This window comes from Acromyrmex echinatior, chromosome 2 (genome assembly GCF_024713525.1).
Source record: "Acromyrmex echinatior isolate Ae372 chromosome 2, ASM2471352v2, whole genome shotgun sequence".
Lineage (NCBI taxonomy): Eukaryota > Metazoa > Arthropoda > Insecta > Hymenoptera > Formicidae > Acromyrmex > Acromyrmex echinatior.
The window spans coordinates 23963775-23979528 of record NC_141853.1 but is presented as its reverse complement, the minus strand read 5'-3'; the positions used below and the strand labels follow the sequence as shown (position 1 = coordinate 23979528).

The window sequence follows — 15754 nt, the reverse complement described above, 5'->3', positions numbered from 1 at the left end:
AATGGTAATAGAAATGTACGATTTGAATTGCGAATGTCATAGCATGCGCACAGCAGCCGGGATATGTATATGCTAAGCAGCGTCTTGTTTTGAATTTAGAACAGACGCCATCTTACCGGCGAGCGGTTTGCTCTTTGCCCCCTTCCAGCGGGCAATTCATGCCGAAGATCGTCGCAACCAATGGGGATGCATTCAGGAAACCACGTACGGTACGATAGTATAACTTGTGGGGTTTATACCTGCCTATTTTAAAAGGCAACACCATTCATGACAGGCGACAGCAAACTCATTAACCCTGGTCTACAGAGTTTCTTCCCGCCTTTCTTCCCGCTATTATTTACAAAATTCTTCATCTTGTTCTCCATACAATTCCTTTTATAAAAAATCTTCTTAAAATAATGATTACTAATTATTATCACAATTATGAAAAAAATTGCAATGCACTATAAAAATATAAAAAAATTCTTAAGATATCCAGACAAATATAATTATCTCCAAAAAATAGTTTAATTCAATCAATTGAATTTTAAAAATCGTTTAGAAAATTTCTTGAGAATTCCGAGTGCGAATATTCGCGCGCGCATGCGCGTAACTATATATCGTGTTTGCGTCTATAATTCTCTTTGCTTCACTTCTGGTGGTCTTTGTAACACCAACCTTGCTAGTGCCTCACCTTTTGTGTATTTTGTTTATTACGTATACGAATGCGCAATAAATTAAAAATTGTTCCTTCTCAGTGTTGCAATACAAATCTAAAAAAATGTTTAGAAGTACGATTTTTGAATGAAAAAAAAGAGTAATATTGTTTCAAAGAGAATAAAGAAGGCAATTATGTAAGACCTTGGTGTTGTGCATATATGAAAGAGTGACTGTTACAATTATATTCACTAATAAAAGTTGAAACAGGATTCAATCGATAATTATAAGGAACATTCTCGTATTTTATGGCAAACACTTACGACCGCACTGTATTATATTTGTGCATGTTCTTGTTCACCGATCCGAATAGTATTTGTACATTACACGTAAATCGTTAAAATATTGCTAATATTTGAGGTTCGGATAGATACGGGATATTAAATTGAAATGACGTTTTTGGATATCATTAAAGTTGTACAAATGCACGCTAGTTTAATTATGATCTTGTACGAATTCGCGTTATTCCTGCGCGCGTTACGATCGGAGATCGAGAGGTGTGTCGTAACACGTATCTGGTATGTTTGATTTTAATTACATGCCTTGCAATTTGATGGCGTTGCGTAAACCTAATGAGACAGGAATCAATTTTGTCCGGATCGCGCCAGTCTCAGCTGAAAGACGACGCCACAGTAATGGCAGAAAATTCCATCCGTTTACTCTCGCGGAAACAGGCGCCGAGTTCCGATAAGAATAATCCTTCCGAGAAAAAGAGATTCCTCGAGATCTAGGAAGGGGAGGAGGCGCATCTAATTGTTCCTTTGCACGCAACACAACACAACTTTACTCAATCGGTTGTATGTATGTGTGTGTATGTGCGTGTATACACAAGGAAAGTGAGTATGCGCAGAATTCGCGGTCCAGGTTCAAGATGCGGGGCACGACTTTTCCGATGACCTTTCCGCGCAAACGGAGAAATATTTAATTTGCGCGTAACGCGGATTAACCGAAGCTTTATGGGGATATCAAGTATGCAGCGGGAAACGAGAGATACCGGCGGTAATAGAAACACGGCATATCGAAGCGAAAGCGTTTCAATGCTCTCGTTCCGATACGATGACGTTGGCGCACAATCGGCATATCGCACCGGGTTACCGCCAGCCGATGAACCGCCGCCCGCGGAAGAACCGTGCAGAGAATGCCAATTATGATTGTTTCCTCTTGACCTATGCACAAGAGGCATGCCTCGCGTCGTTTCGCGAAAAATTTTAATGCGTTCGCGTCATGAACCTTAGATTAAATCTTAAATCTTCGCCAAAGCTGCAGTGTTCTTGAGAGTGCAAGTCTAGCGGAAAGAAATAAAATCTAATAGTTGTGAGGTATATATTTCGATATAGTGTTAATTTCAGAGGTATCGATGTGCGAGTATTATAAGCGTTGCTCATCAACGATCGTAGGAAATACTGAAATGATGAAATGGAATTGCTGGAGTATCGCAATGCTAGCAGGTATTATAATATGCCGCTAGTATAGTTCCTGCATGCTGTTGATAGACTCTCCGTAGAATTATATAAATGAATATTAACTTGCGAGAGAAAAAAATTTTGGTTTTATCATAAATTAAATATGTTTGATTTAGAAATAATTAATACAAGAAACTTGTATCATTTGCATTATTTTATATTTTCTTTTTAATGGCAAATAATTATACATATTAAATTTTCCTCAAGATTAATTATATGAAAAATTACTTGTAACATATTTTGTTAAGAAGACAATGCTGTAAAAAATAACTTATATTTTTATGCATAATTGTTACACGCATCCTTGCCTAATCATCAATATACGTAAATGTTCAACGCAAAATTATAGTTCCACGGTTGAAGTGGCAGCAAGACGCTATTATCAAATTCATGCTAGATTACCTCATCAACCATAGGAATAGAATGAGAACAAATCTCTTTAATGAGATAATAAATTCTAAAGTCTCGTGCGAGATTGTAGCATCTCGCAGTATTGTACGGATCAGAACTATGAATCTGTTCGCCAATTACGCGTTTCTCCTTCGGGCGCGCCACGTACCGTCCGTTTTTCGACGCGAGACATCGACTTCCGCATCGATGGAAACGTAGTCATATCGATGCGCGGCCGCAAGTATAGCCGGTGCCCCGTGTGTGGAGCGTTGTTCGCGATCAATAGATCGCTGTACAGATCGCTGGAGGATCAGCGATCTGGCGGGATCTAGCAGCAGGAGATCGTGTAGCGATCGTATACGTTCCGCGATCGCGCACAATACGAATCGTATGTTCCGGGGTCGTACTAGGGGCGACCGTCTACGTACACACCATGTTGGATCCGTGAGAAGTGCCCGCTCACGGACCGGTATACCGGTCTTGCGCCGCTGTAAAAGATACTTTCCACGTGTACGGACCATTCCGTGTCCGGTGCTATCGAAAATCGGATACGAACGTATCGGATACGCGAAGCCAGCCATAACGTAATCCCCGTTTCCGACCTGTATTTCCGTCATTTCGCGAATCGAGAAATTCCACACAAATCTCTTTCTTTCTTATTATAAAGGTAACTTTGTAACGTAAAAATCTTTCATTCGTGAACGTATTTGATAAAATTAAGCAGTTATTATTAAATCTTTTGTGAAAATTTAATCCATATCTCAAGAATTATTTATTAATTTTTAACAATCAAGATATTTGAGATTTTGTTTTCAATCTATAATTTATTTTCTGTAAGAATGTGTTACATTAATGTGTTACATTAATTTGATATTTATTTTCCAAATGCTATCTTTACATGAAAAAGATAATTCTGTTGAAGTATCTAAAAATTTTGCTAGATACAGAAAAATTTAACTATAGATTGATTGCCAAAATGTCAAAACTTTTTGTAGCATTGGTCATTGTGTTTGATATATTCCTACATAATTAATTTGGCCAACAAAATTATTTTCAGATCCGTATTTATCTACATTTGTAGATACTTCAGTAAAATTTCATGTAGCAATTCTGTGCAGATTTAATTCTCTTTAAAAGTTTTCGTAAAACATTTACGTAATGTCTAATATTTATTTTAAAATTTATCGTAGACATTTCATCTCATACCTTAAAGATTTTAGAAATCTTTTTTTCTCATTTACATTATTTTATATTAGACTAGGCACGTCAAATTTTCTGTGAGATCTATTCATGTTCATTTTCGTCACCTCCCCTTTGGAGAAACGCGTGAAGCATTCATCATTCGCCAAAAGCATACGGTATAAAGTATCTTGCCTTATTATGAACATTATGTTACGGCAAGCATATCTGATGCCGCACATATACGGGGTGTCTGACTATTTTTGCTTCGTAGACATCTTGCATAGCGTTTGAAATAATTTAACGTACGACCTCACATTTTACGACTTTTTCTCGAAGTGTGACGAAATTTCGCTTTCACGCGTATTGACTCACTGAACGATCAAACGATAAATTGTTGTTCCTCGTACACGTGCAACGTTCCGACGGTAAATGAAACGGAAATACAAAACGAAATACAATTTCGTTTATTTTCAATATATTTCGTTCGCAATAGCAAATCAAATTACGCTCTCGTGAGCCGCGTGGCAGAATCGAACACCTTGTATACCTGCATCCGCCACACTCATGTTGCGCCTGACGAGTACGAAATAATGTAAAGATCGGACGCGGCAGCTGCCGCCAGTGTGTGGCATATCAAAGGATTTGCTGATTCAGAACCGTGGAACGAAAGGAAGTCTCGTTTCTTGACTAAGAATCGAAACATCGATCGATCATCGAGGGCGTTACGTCTTGAGCTACGTATATCTGGCGCAGAAAGCGGTTTTCAGAGACCGACAGTGAGAATTATGCTCAAGATTTATTTCGTGCAGCGATATGCGTGGGAGCAAGCACGAATCTTTCCTACAAAATACATCTCTAGGTGCTACGATTCAGTAACATCTCCAGTGAACGATTTATTAATCCGACAACATATTTCACAGATCAATCTTGTTTGAGAGATCTCCGATTGTCTCGTATATTCTATCTTCAGCTTCGAGAAATGTCTTCTTTTTCAAAGTGAAGAAAACAGATCGGCTTACGCTTTGCTCATATTTCAAACGTGTATAACAGAAGTTTCTGTTGCATCTATCCTAAACAGGTACGATTAACGTACAATAGAAACTCGACATCGACGATTGCTCGTCAAACACGATATTCTGTACCGCGAAAAAAGTGCATAAACGATTATCTGCGTCTACCGATCGTTGCCGATGACTATCCTGCAATCTCGTTTTTCACGAAATCGGTTTTCCCTCAATCGCGAATGACAAAATCCGTTCTCAATGCTTGCATCACTCGATGCGATCTGTAAGGTGTAAGGTCCCACAACAAAAACGTTTCGCAACACGATTTATCGGCTGTTTAGTTATTTCGGCTCGGTTCCTGTCGGACTGTATCGACGATACCGCGCGGTGTTGATCACTATCTTAATTTCGTATTGTGATCCATCAAACAGACCCAGTGTATAGTGTTGTGAGTCTTGATATAGCATAGGCGAGCATGTCTACGCGCGATGTTTGGCCTCTGTACCCTTTGTACATTTCAGATCATAAAAGAAATCCCTTGTACAAGAGCATAATGCCGATGAATGTCAGATGAATCGCGTTTACAAAACGTCGCGTGAAACCATATTCATGTATAGTACGCACCGTGTCAAGAATCGAGCAATCAACATGATCCCATACAAAATTCACGTGATTTCAATCCACGCAATTTCTCGTAACACCGCATGTTCTTCGTTCCGTGTCATTGTCAAAGTATTGACATGAAAGTATTCAAAACAATTTTTAGAAAAGACTTTAACAAAACGTAGATAATGAATTTATATTACATGCAGACTGTTGAATGAAAAAAAACACACATCGATCTCTAAAAATTTCATTTGAAAAATATATTAAATTAATTTATTTAATTGAATTTTATACGTACAGTTTCATAAATTTTGAGACTGATTTTTTTTATGGCAAATAGCACCATCTATAAATTATCGCTTGATCAATGTATCAATGTATATATAATTTTTAATTAACTATTATATGTAGAAAATTTCAACAGTTTGTTAGTTAATTTCGAATAGTTATTCTTTTGTGTTTTTTAGTACGTGAATTGTGAATTCAAAAGAAGAGCAACGTATCGCTATAAAATTTTGTTTTAAGACCGATTTATCTGTAAAACAAATGTTAAAAATAATGCAAAAGATTTATAGAAAAGAAACATTGATATCTGTATTCATTATATAACTGTCTTTCCTTGAGGAATGAAGATTCCTTGTTCCTCATTTCTTCGTATAATAAGCGAATTCGACGATTGGAAGCACTGATGCATATTAAAGCCGTTGTACACTGATTTAATTTGAGTATAAAAATAAAATGCAAATATTTCGAATTATAAAATACATATTTTACCTAACAGTACAATAAAATATATGAATATTTCATAATGATCGATTTCTATGCTTATTTATAATGTATATTTACGTTATTTTGTGTATGTACGGCGGTTTTAATGTACATCAGTGCGCACTGAGTGTCCAAATTGGCTATTAGTTTTATTTTTGTTCATTGTTGTTGCAAAATGTTTAATCATGACTTTATTTAATCAAAAATGCAATTTATAACTTTATTATTCACGATATTAGGCATGCACGTACTAGTTATGACATGCTACCCTCAGTTGCTAAAATCTCTAAAATATTCCTTCCTTCGAAAAGACAGACTTAAGATCCGTTTATGATATAAGGAGGCCTTGGAGAATCGAGAAATCCTTCATAGAGGCTTCTACCGTCTTTAAAATAAGGAAAGACTGAAAGATGAATACGGGTATGAATGAACGACTATTTCTCGATGATATAAGCAGATTTCGTGAAAAAGATTTCTGGAAGAAATTCCCATAATTTCTTTTTTCATAAAATCTTTTGTGTGTGACCTATTGGAAAATGTTCGCTCTTAATGTTTCATTTTCGTAGGCTTTTTGCACCATTTTAAATGTTTATGTGACAGACAAACATTTAAATAATTTTAGTGATATGTTGCTATTCTTTTGAATTCATAATATACAGAAAGAATTATTTTGTTAATGTATCTAAAAATTTAGATATAGATATATACAGATCTGAAAATATTTTTCTTGGACCAAATAATTAGAAAATTTAAGCATGTTAAAAAAAATTTTGAGCTCCAGCAGCCAGCTGAGCATCTTATACATAATTATTTTGATGATTTAAACAAAATTATTTTCAGATTTGTATCTAGCTAAAATTGTAGATACTTCAACGAAACTGTTCTTTCCGTGTTGAAACTGAAATAAATAATGTGTAGAAAAAATCAGGATACAGTGTACAGCGGTGTACAGTGTACAACATAAATATAATAACTAACAAATATAATAACCAATGTTTATTTAAAACGCAATAAAAAAGACAATTCATCTCGATTTTGAATCGTCTCGACAAAAAATTTTAAGCAGACATATTTTCATGTATCTACTGAAAAATATGCTGCAAAACAATGACTTACTCGAAATCATCTAATCGTAAAGTGCCTAAATTTTACATACGATAAAGAATTACGAATAGATTGCTCGGGTAATAATTTATAAATAGCTTTACTGGTATTATTGTAAAAAAAAATCAGTCTTAAAATTTACGAACTAAATGTAAAGCATTTAGAGTTCACATTTTACTAATTACATTTAGTTTTTACATAAATTATCTTTATTTAAAAAATTATATATTATGTTAATTAATTGATAGACGACGCATCAGCGATCGCGATCAATATATATATCGCGCCTCGCCGTGAACCTTGATTCTACGCTCTTAAAATCGCTCGTTAAATTCACGAAAGTGGAAGGAGAGCGCACGGTAAGCCCATAAAACTGATAATTTACGCATTCAAGAATATCTCGACTGAGATCCGCGGCCTCCGTCGGCCCGAAAATTCCCAAGATGACAGCGCAAGCAGGTAGAAACGGGGTGTGTTGTGTGCGCGGCATGGGTCGCACCGTGTCCACCGATTCAGATGCGTCACGATTAAGGCTGTGGGCGGGTCTTGCGATCAGATTAATGACGTCATAAACCCAATAAAATATCGCCGTGGATGCCAACAATGCGGGCGAATCCCCCGGGGAATCGGGAGCGAGGCGAACGTAGATATCCCTAACCGTTCTACTTTTATTTCTTCGCTCTCTTGGTCTCTATCCTTGCTCCTTGGCACCCCCTCTTTGCCTTACTATATGATCTCTTTTTTTTTTTCGACTGATGGATGATGCAAATAACTGCGCCTTCTCCTGACGCAACCGTCGAACGGTCACGAAGCACTTTTCTCAGCAGGTGGTTGGTACTTCGGTGGCAGGTTCTAAGGGGGAAAAAAACGGGACAACAACGTAGGTATCAGAGTGAAAGAAGAAATGTATCGCTACGCCCATGAAATCTTTATGCTGTTCCTTTTTTTTTTTTTTTCGAGGAATTCTAGGCGACGAATCGCGACATGGACCAATAAAAATGAAAGTCAGTCGACGAGGGTACGCTTGACATGCTTTGCGATGTTTCAGTTTTTTCTACCAGAAAGGAACCATGTTCTATCCTCTGACTTTCTTTTTCGCCTAGGTTCGGTTTTTTTTTTCGGGACAGTCGTTTTTTAGCAACGGTGAGAAAAACACTTTTTACCATTCGCTTAAATTCTACATCTGGTAAACTTAACTGTCGTTATTACTGCTAATATTTAATATAGTGTAATCGTAATATCCAAATTAGAATATGTGCAAAATCTAGATTGTGTAATTAATTTGGTGTTAAATAAACAAATAACAAGATAATATATATCTTAGATTCTCTCAAAAAATATCACATATTATACATAAGTATTTAAAATTAAAATATTGTAGACAAATAAAAGATAATACGCAATGTATTATTTTGCAAGTGCCGAAACAAGTGCTAATAACAATTTACTGGAAAAGGACAATGTGGAATTTTTTTGAAAAGAGAAGGTAAGTGCCTGTGTTTAAATCAGATAAAATCTTTTGAAATACTACGTAAGATAAGCTCGAGGAACGAACTGCAGCGAGACATGATCTACACAAAGTGATTCGTAAGATTGTCAACTATCAGATAAAACCGATAGCATAGTAGGGTCTGGTAATATGAGTGAAGAAATAAAATCATGTCAAGTAGTCCAAATAACGGCGATCGCATTTGTGACGATCAGTCTGTTGGCCAGCAGTTTCATGTAACGAGTTGTAAGCATATACGCTGTTAAGCGACATTAAATAATACTTTACGCAATCTCGGTGATATGCACTCGCGGGAATTGTATAATGGAAAGGCATAAAGCAAGCTTCGACTTTGCGAAGCGTTGCGAAAGCGATCGTATGATCTTTATCCCGGTGTATCGCTTACACCGTGCTGGATTCCTCGATCGGGCCGCGAATGCGATATTTAATCGCGTCGACGAACAAACGATACGACCGGCGAGAAAATGACGATATGTATGCCGATAATTCATTTTTTGACTTAGACCACTTTCATAATTACCTGCACGTATAAGGTAAATGTATCAGTTAATAGACAGTTAGAGAACATGATTCAATTGGACAAAATGACAAAAAATTTTAAATATTAAGCTTTTAATATATACGACTTTAAATAAATTCATTGTTTATAAAAATTTAATAAAATTAATTTATTTAGAATCGTATACGTTACAAAAGTTTAATATTTAAAATTTCTGTCATGTCCAATAATGGAGTCCACTAACCGATACATTTACCTTATATATCCAGCAATATACTACGGCGTAGCTAGCTGATCGGAAGGGGCGACCTTCTACTAGCTCTTTCGTGAGAGTACACCGACAAATTCGTGTCCCGTGGCGAAGGGGGCGGATCTGTCACATCTACGGAGAGCAATCAGAACCTGCAGCCTCGCTGTATATCGGAGTTCCGCTCCGTGCAAGAGGCACGACGGCCACGACAAGCCGAGGTCGCGAGGGGTCGGATATCGATATCTTGAATCGGCGGACGATGTCTCTCGTCGTGCTCATCAAGAAGCGACAGGACAGTCTGCAGGTTGCTGCGTCATTCGAGTCGGGACATAGGATGCGTGTCTGCCATCCGTGGATCGGAACCGTCGTGTACCTTTGTTTCTAGATCTTGCATCGAATATTCGTAGATGCATTTGTGTCAAATTGATTGACGATCTTATTAATAGTAGAAAAACAAAAGTATTGTAACATTACATAAAGGTTCGAAGTCAACGGAAATAGGTATTGTAAAAACATCAAAAAAAGAAAGGAGTATATGGGAGCGAAAATATTTATGTATGTCTTAAATTCAGAATTATAGTGAAAGCATAACGAACAACCATATTCTTAAATCATATACTTGACTTTAACAATGAGTAAAAAACGCACAATAGGCATCGCAAAAATATTTGCACGTTTTTTGATATCATAAAGAAAGAAAAGAGTTTAAAGAATTTTTTTTTTTTTTTACATTATAATAGGAATGCGACAGAAGAAAACAGTAACCGGAAAAAATTTTTGGATATATGTAGAAATATATTTTACTAATACTAAAAAAGATAAGGCTTAATTTATGTTACAGGAAGGGAAATAAATAAGCATAAAAGAACCGGCTCATTTTTTTAGACTAAAGTTTTGCTGAAGAGATAGAAACATTTTCAGATTTTTTTAAAGAATAAAAAATCGAAGAACTGACCTCATATATTGCGTGTGAAACCCATAAAGATTTCATGTCCTTTCAGGCAAAAACTGCAGAATTAATGTAACACTAGGCTAATCGATGACCGGCCGATCTTTTTACGGACCCTTAGGCGTCCATGTAACGTTAAAAAACTGGGAAAATTATTACAAGGTTAAATATAGAAAAACGAAGAGTACACCAGAGCATCGTCAATAATATAATACTATCCTTGTAATGCTAAAATATATTTCTAATACTGTAGTTTCTACTGGTAATAACTTAAAGAGACCTCGACCAGAACTGGTTAAAAGGATAGAGGAAGCAATTGAAATGAAAGGAAAAATAAAAGCAAAGCTAAATTATGATGCTTAAAAAATGTGTCTGCAAACCCATTCAAAACTTTATGAGTTTTTTTTCTATTGTAAATAAAAATCAAACACACTTCCGCATTTCGCTGCACGTAATTCTTTTTATATTGTAGTAACAAGCAAGAAAAATTTATCTTTACACGAAAAAATTCAAATTTTGAACAGACACGAATTAACGAAAGTATGTATTTAATCACATACTATGTACGCTTTTTAATAGTTACTTCTAGAAATGTACGAATCAAGGTCATTAACGCCGAATAGTCAAATTAAATTAAATCGAATCAATAATTGTCACATTTTTGTAACTTTATTTAAACTTAACCTATTTGTATGATGATATATTCAAGAATAATATTTATTGGTAAGAGATGTTTAATATCTAAGATGAATCATAACATATATAATATATAATCTTTAAAGATATTATATTCACTTTTTTCTAAAAAAACATTATTCAAAAGCAACGACCGGTCTCGGTTTCCTGTACTATATTCTTTTCATTTTTTATTTTTGTAACTCTATACATTTTTATGACTTCTAATTTTCGACGATCAATCTCTTTAAAAAAATATAAATATTTTTCATACTTTCTTTAGAAAGGGAAAAGCAAAGGAAAAATCTATCATAAAAATTGATTTAAATTTTTTTTATCATTTCTTCTAGCAATTTTAATGGGTATTCTGCCATTTCTTAAAAAGAAACTCGAGTTTCTGTATCTTTATACAGCATCCGTTCAGCAATAAGTTGTTTTATAGCTTATTTAGGTTACTAAAGCTTATTTAGGTTTACTAAAGTAAACGGTGAAGCAATTTAGGGCAAAGGGTTTTCTGTTATGTTCACCGTTATTTCGAGGTAAAAGCATTTGTCTGAGACTTCGTGATTCTTAGAAATAGAAAAGTGTGTTACCATTTCATCTCTGCACATTGATTTACGTTGAAATACTGTTCGATTAGATTTTTTTTATTAATTCTAAATGTTTTAAACAATTTTTATTATTTTGATATCTCTATTCATCATTTTCTAATAACTATGATTCTAACAATTATAATTATTATTTAATATATAATATATTTATTTGCGATATATTATTATTTAGATATTCTTTATATATAATTATATATTTAGCGTTTAAATTACATACATTTTATTTTTTTAATTCTCGCAACTCACATTATTTTTTAATATGGAAAGTACCGTACGATTCTTCCAATTTTCTCTTTCGACCCATTTCTATTCAACTGTACCAAAGATCATGAGAAGAACACCCTGTTATTATCGACAGTCATCGTTAATGCCAAAGATTACGTGTCCATGTATAATAAATGGCCAGATACGAGAGGCGGATTCGCATCACATCCCATCGTACCGGGAGAGTAAATTCGCCCGAATCACGACGGAAGAGGCCCTCGGAATGGGGCTAAAGTGGAGCGAGCGCTCTTCGTGGTAGTCCTCGGGGCGTATCGTTGCGTGAAACCGACATCATCGTAGCACAACGAGGGCCTAACGACGGGCATTCATGATGCGCGCCCGTTTGCCCACGTGACATGCAAAAATCACCCTTCTGGTACTGTAAGATACGAAGGGCCTCTGGCCGAGGATGACTAGTCCGTGATTGGCTCCAAGGGTGGCAGAGAGAAGGATGGGGAGATTGTACTGAGAGAGGGAGAGAACGAACATCCCCGTTCTCCATTCGCGTTCTTCGCTCCCTTTCTTCGAGAGCCGAGAAACCTACGTCGGGCTAATTCAACCAACAAAACGAACGTTTATGCGCGTTTTACATAAGCGCTAAGTCACGGAGGTTCTTCCTTTTCTTCTCCTCCTATCCAGTCTCACCATCCTTCTCTCTTACTCATGTCAGATTTCTGACGAAAAGGGAACGGTGATCAATGAGATCAAAGCGTCTTTCAAAGTTCCTCCAAAAAAAAAAAAAAAAAAAAAAAACTAATGTGCGTGCATATGCTAATACTATTCTTTTCCCTTATTTTATAATAGAGATGTTGTTAGTAAGATGCTGTAACGTATAATTCAAACGCAAAATGTAAGTAAATCGAAGAGAGAAATTTCTTCAATTCGTAGCAATGGGATTTTAATTAAATGAAAAATTTGCGAGTCCTCCTTTGCCTCCGTCTACCATCTCTATCGTCGAAGTGTAGAAGACGCGCGAGTGTATGGCATCACACCAGAGTCATGATCACCAAGAGTCAACATAATATCTGCGGAGAGTCTTCATTGGTTCGTCTTCGTATCTACTACGTAACAGCAACCCCATTCCAAAAGGAACACAGACAGACGCGACTGGACGGATCGTAAACAGAAACAGGAGTATGCAGAAGAACCGAAGCGCAGAGAGTGGATCCCCCTGTTCCGTCTCGCTTTACCGTTGGCAATCGCTCATTCGGGATCACGGTATATCACGCTTCATATAGAAAGCCCCGGGGCCGATGAATTATTGACCGGACAGCACCGTTCCGAACCGCACTCTAGCTCGCAGAAGCGATCGACCATACCAATTCCGTTCGCAGCAATGATGAATCCAATCATAATTTAGTTACATCTTATTAGACTCCTACCGCGCCGGCTCGCCGTGAGACCGCCAGGTATATAACCTTCTTAATCCACGAAATGCATCTCGCTGCTACCCCTTCGCCCGACTGCCTTCACTCCCTCCCTCCCTCAATAACGCACTAACGGCAGCAACAGCAGCAGCAGCAACAGCAACAGCATATCCTTCCACAGCGAGACGGAGCAGCTCCCAGAGAGACGGCTGGTATTCGTGACTACGAGCCTCGATCGCTTTTTGTCTCTTTCCTTGATTCGTTCATGAACCCGCTCGACTTCATCGAGAAGATTATGGTCGAAATTTGTATCGTATCTACGTCGCAAAAGAGAACGGCAACGGACCACCCGCCAGGGAAAATGTCAAGTTGTCGAGGAACGATTTGCTTTGTTCCTCCTGGAGGGATCTAATTGGATGTGCGCCCCAATTGGAGTCGTTTGGAGCAACGTTTATTACATCTTCGTTATAGATGTGATTTAGTTTGCTAAATCAGATATCGCTCTTCTGGCATAACGACATATCTCAGAATACCTAGATAGATATCATAGTTTAAATATTGAAAATCGACTCTTTTTAAAATTAAGCAATTACATTTCCTCATATTTTTATACGTTTTCGATTTTTAATTATTTTGACAAAAATATGAATGAAATTGGCGTCATGTAAATAGACTTTTAAGATTAAATTCGAATTAAACGTGGAATTAATAAAAAAGATATGATTGACTGAATAAAAAAGATACTTTAATTTTATATAGTAATTTACTCGTCTGCAATTTACTAGATCTTTGCTAGATCTTTGCTAGACAAATGTAATTTTCTTTCAAATTTCAATTTTTATTAAATAAAGATTTAACATTTAAAAAAACTTTGATAATGCAACAGAGATGTTGAAAAGTAATCCTGAATTTTTTCACATTTTTTTGAAAGCCTAGAACAATAAAAAAACTTGAACTCGATAAAAAGATTCGGATTGCAAAGGAGAGAATAAAAATATGATATTGCAGACGGAATTAATACAGACGTAAAAGACGCAGTAATACGTAAAAATAAAACTGTTAAGAAATCTAAATGTTTCATACAATCTCTTAATAATTCATTTCAAATCTGCGATGAAGCAGACGTAAGTATCTTATCCGGAGTATAGAAAGGCGGCCGGCGTTGTACGACATTACAAGCCGTTTATAAATCACAGCATGATTTGCGATGCCGCGCGGAAAGTTGCATCCAATTACATAACACTTTCAGTTGCGTGCGCGGCAGGGAAATTAAACAAAATATTAGAAGCGTTCTAACGGCGCGCTCTAAAGCGAACTCGATGCGATCATAATTGCCGTACAGGTCAGAGCTACGGACCTGGGTTTATACTTTGTACCTGTCGCTGTATCTACCGACAACTCAGTTCTCCTCGAACGCAAGCCCGACCCGACCCGACCTGTAACATTCTAATTTGCGGTATTTCGAAAACGGGCCGCGAAGATTAAACCAGGTACGGCAGTACAACGATGCGGCTGCGGCGGCCACGACGAAAAAGTACTCCCGCGTCTTTAAGCGCCGATAAACGTGGCGGGCGCTAACGTACGTTTAACCGTGCGATTACGTGCTTTGCCCGACGGGTTTTCCTCCTGTATCGCACACGGCAACAATCCGTGCGCCGAACTGCGCGCGCCTGACTCACGGATTTTATGGGCCGCGACCCCACATTTCGCGGTTCTCACGCTGGCTCGCTTGCGTAAGGAATGTTAAAAAGCCGTTCCTCATTAAACGAACTGGAACGGAATTCCGGAACGGTACAGCGAATACTCCGAACTCCAACTCGAATTTTACTGGAGGTGGATTGTGTATCGCGTGCTCGCCCCACCGCCGCGCGTTGCATATCGCGTGTTCTCTCGCGACAGACACGAAACACGGACATTGGATGTTTCGATGAAATCGACGATGAACCACCCGTCAGATCGCGATACTTTATGCTTTGTTCGATGCTCTATCGTGAGAGTCGCAACCGAAATGCAAGTTATTCTTATTTGTTTATTCTACGAGCCTACTTCCACGTGAAGAATCGTGGCGACGAGAAGTTAGTGTCGAAAGAAAGCTTTCGAGGAACGTTGGACTAAACAATGGCAGCTAACGATCTATGCATGAGCACGTTCCGCTAATCAGTCGTAACTAACGATCTGTAGACTGTCCCGAAGACCCACGGGAAAAGTTTTGACATGGTTCAGCGTTCGCCGATGTTTTCCTTCAGCCATGTATTCGAGCGCAACATTATTATACAAGAACATGATGTTAATATCTCTAAATTTACGGATAATAACCAATAATTTTGTATAAGCTCTTTTCGTGCATGTAATCTAAACTTAATGTAACGTTCATCAATGTAAAACAATTATAAAATTCGATATTAGTATATAGATA

The 15754-nt window shown here is 37.1% G+C and overlaps 1 protein-coding gene across 7 annotated transcripts in view; it reads right to left on the bottom strand.

Moving 5' to 3' along the window:
- The window catches only part of LOC147910662 (uncharacterized), a 446179-nt gene that overhangs the window by 184427 nt on the left and 245998 nt on the right, over positions 1–15754 (bottom strand). The window lies entirely within an intron of this gene.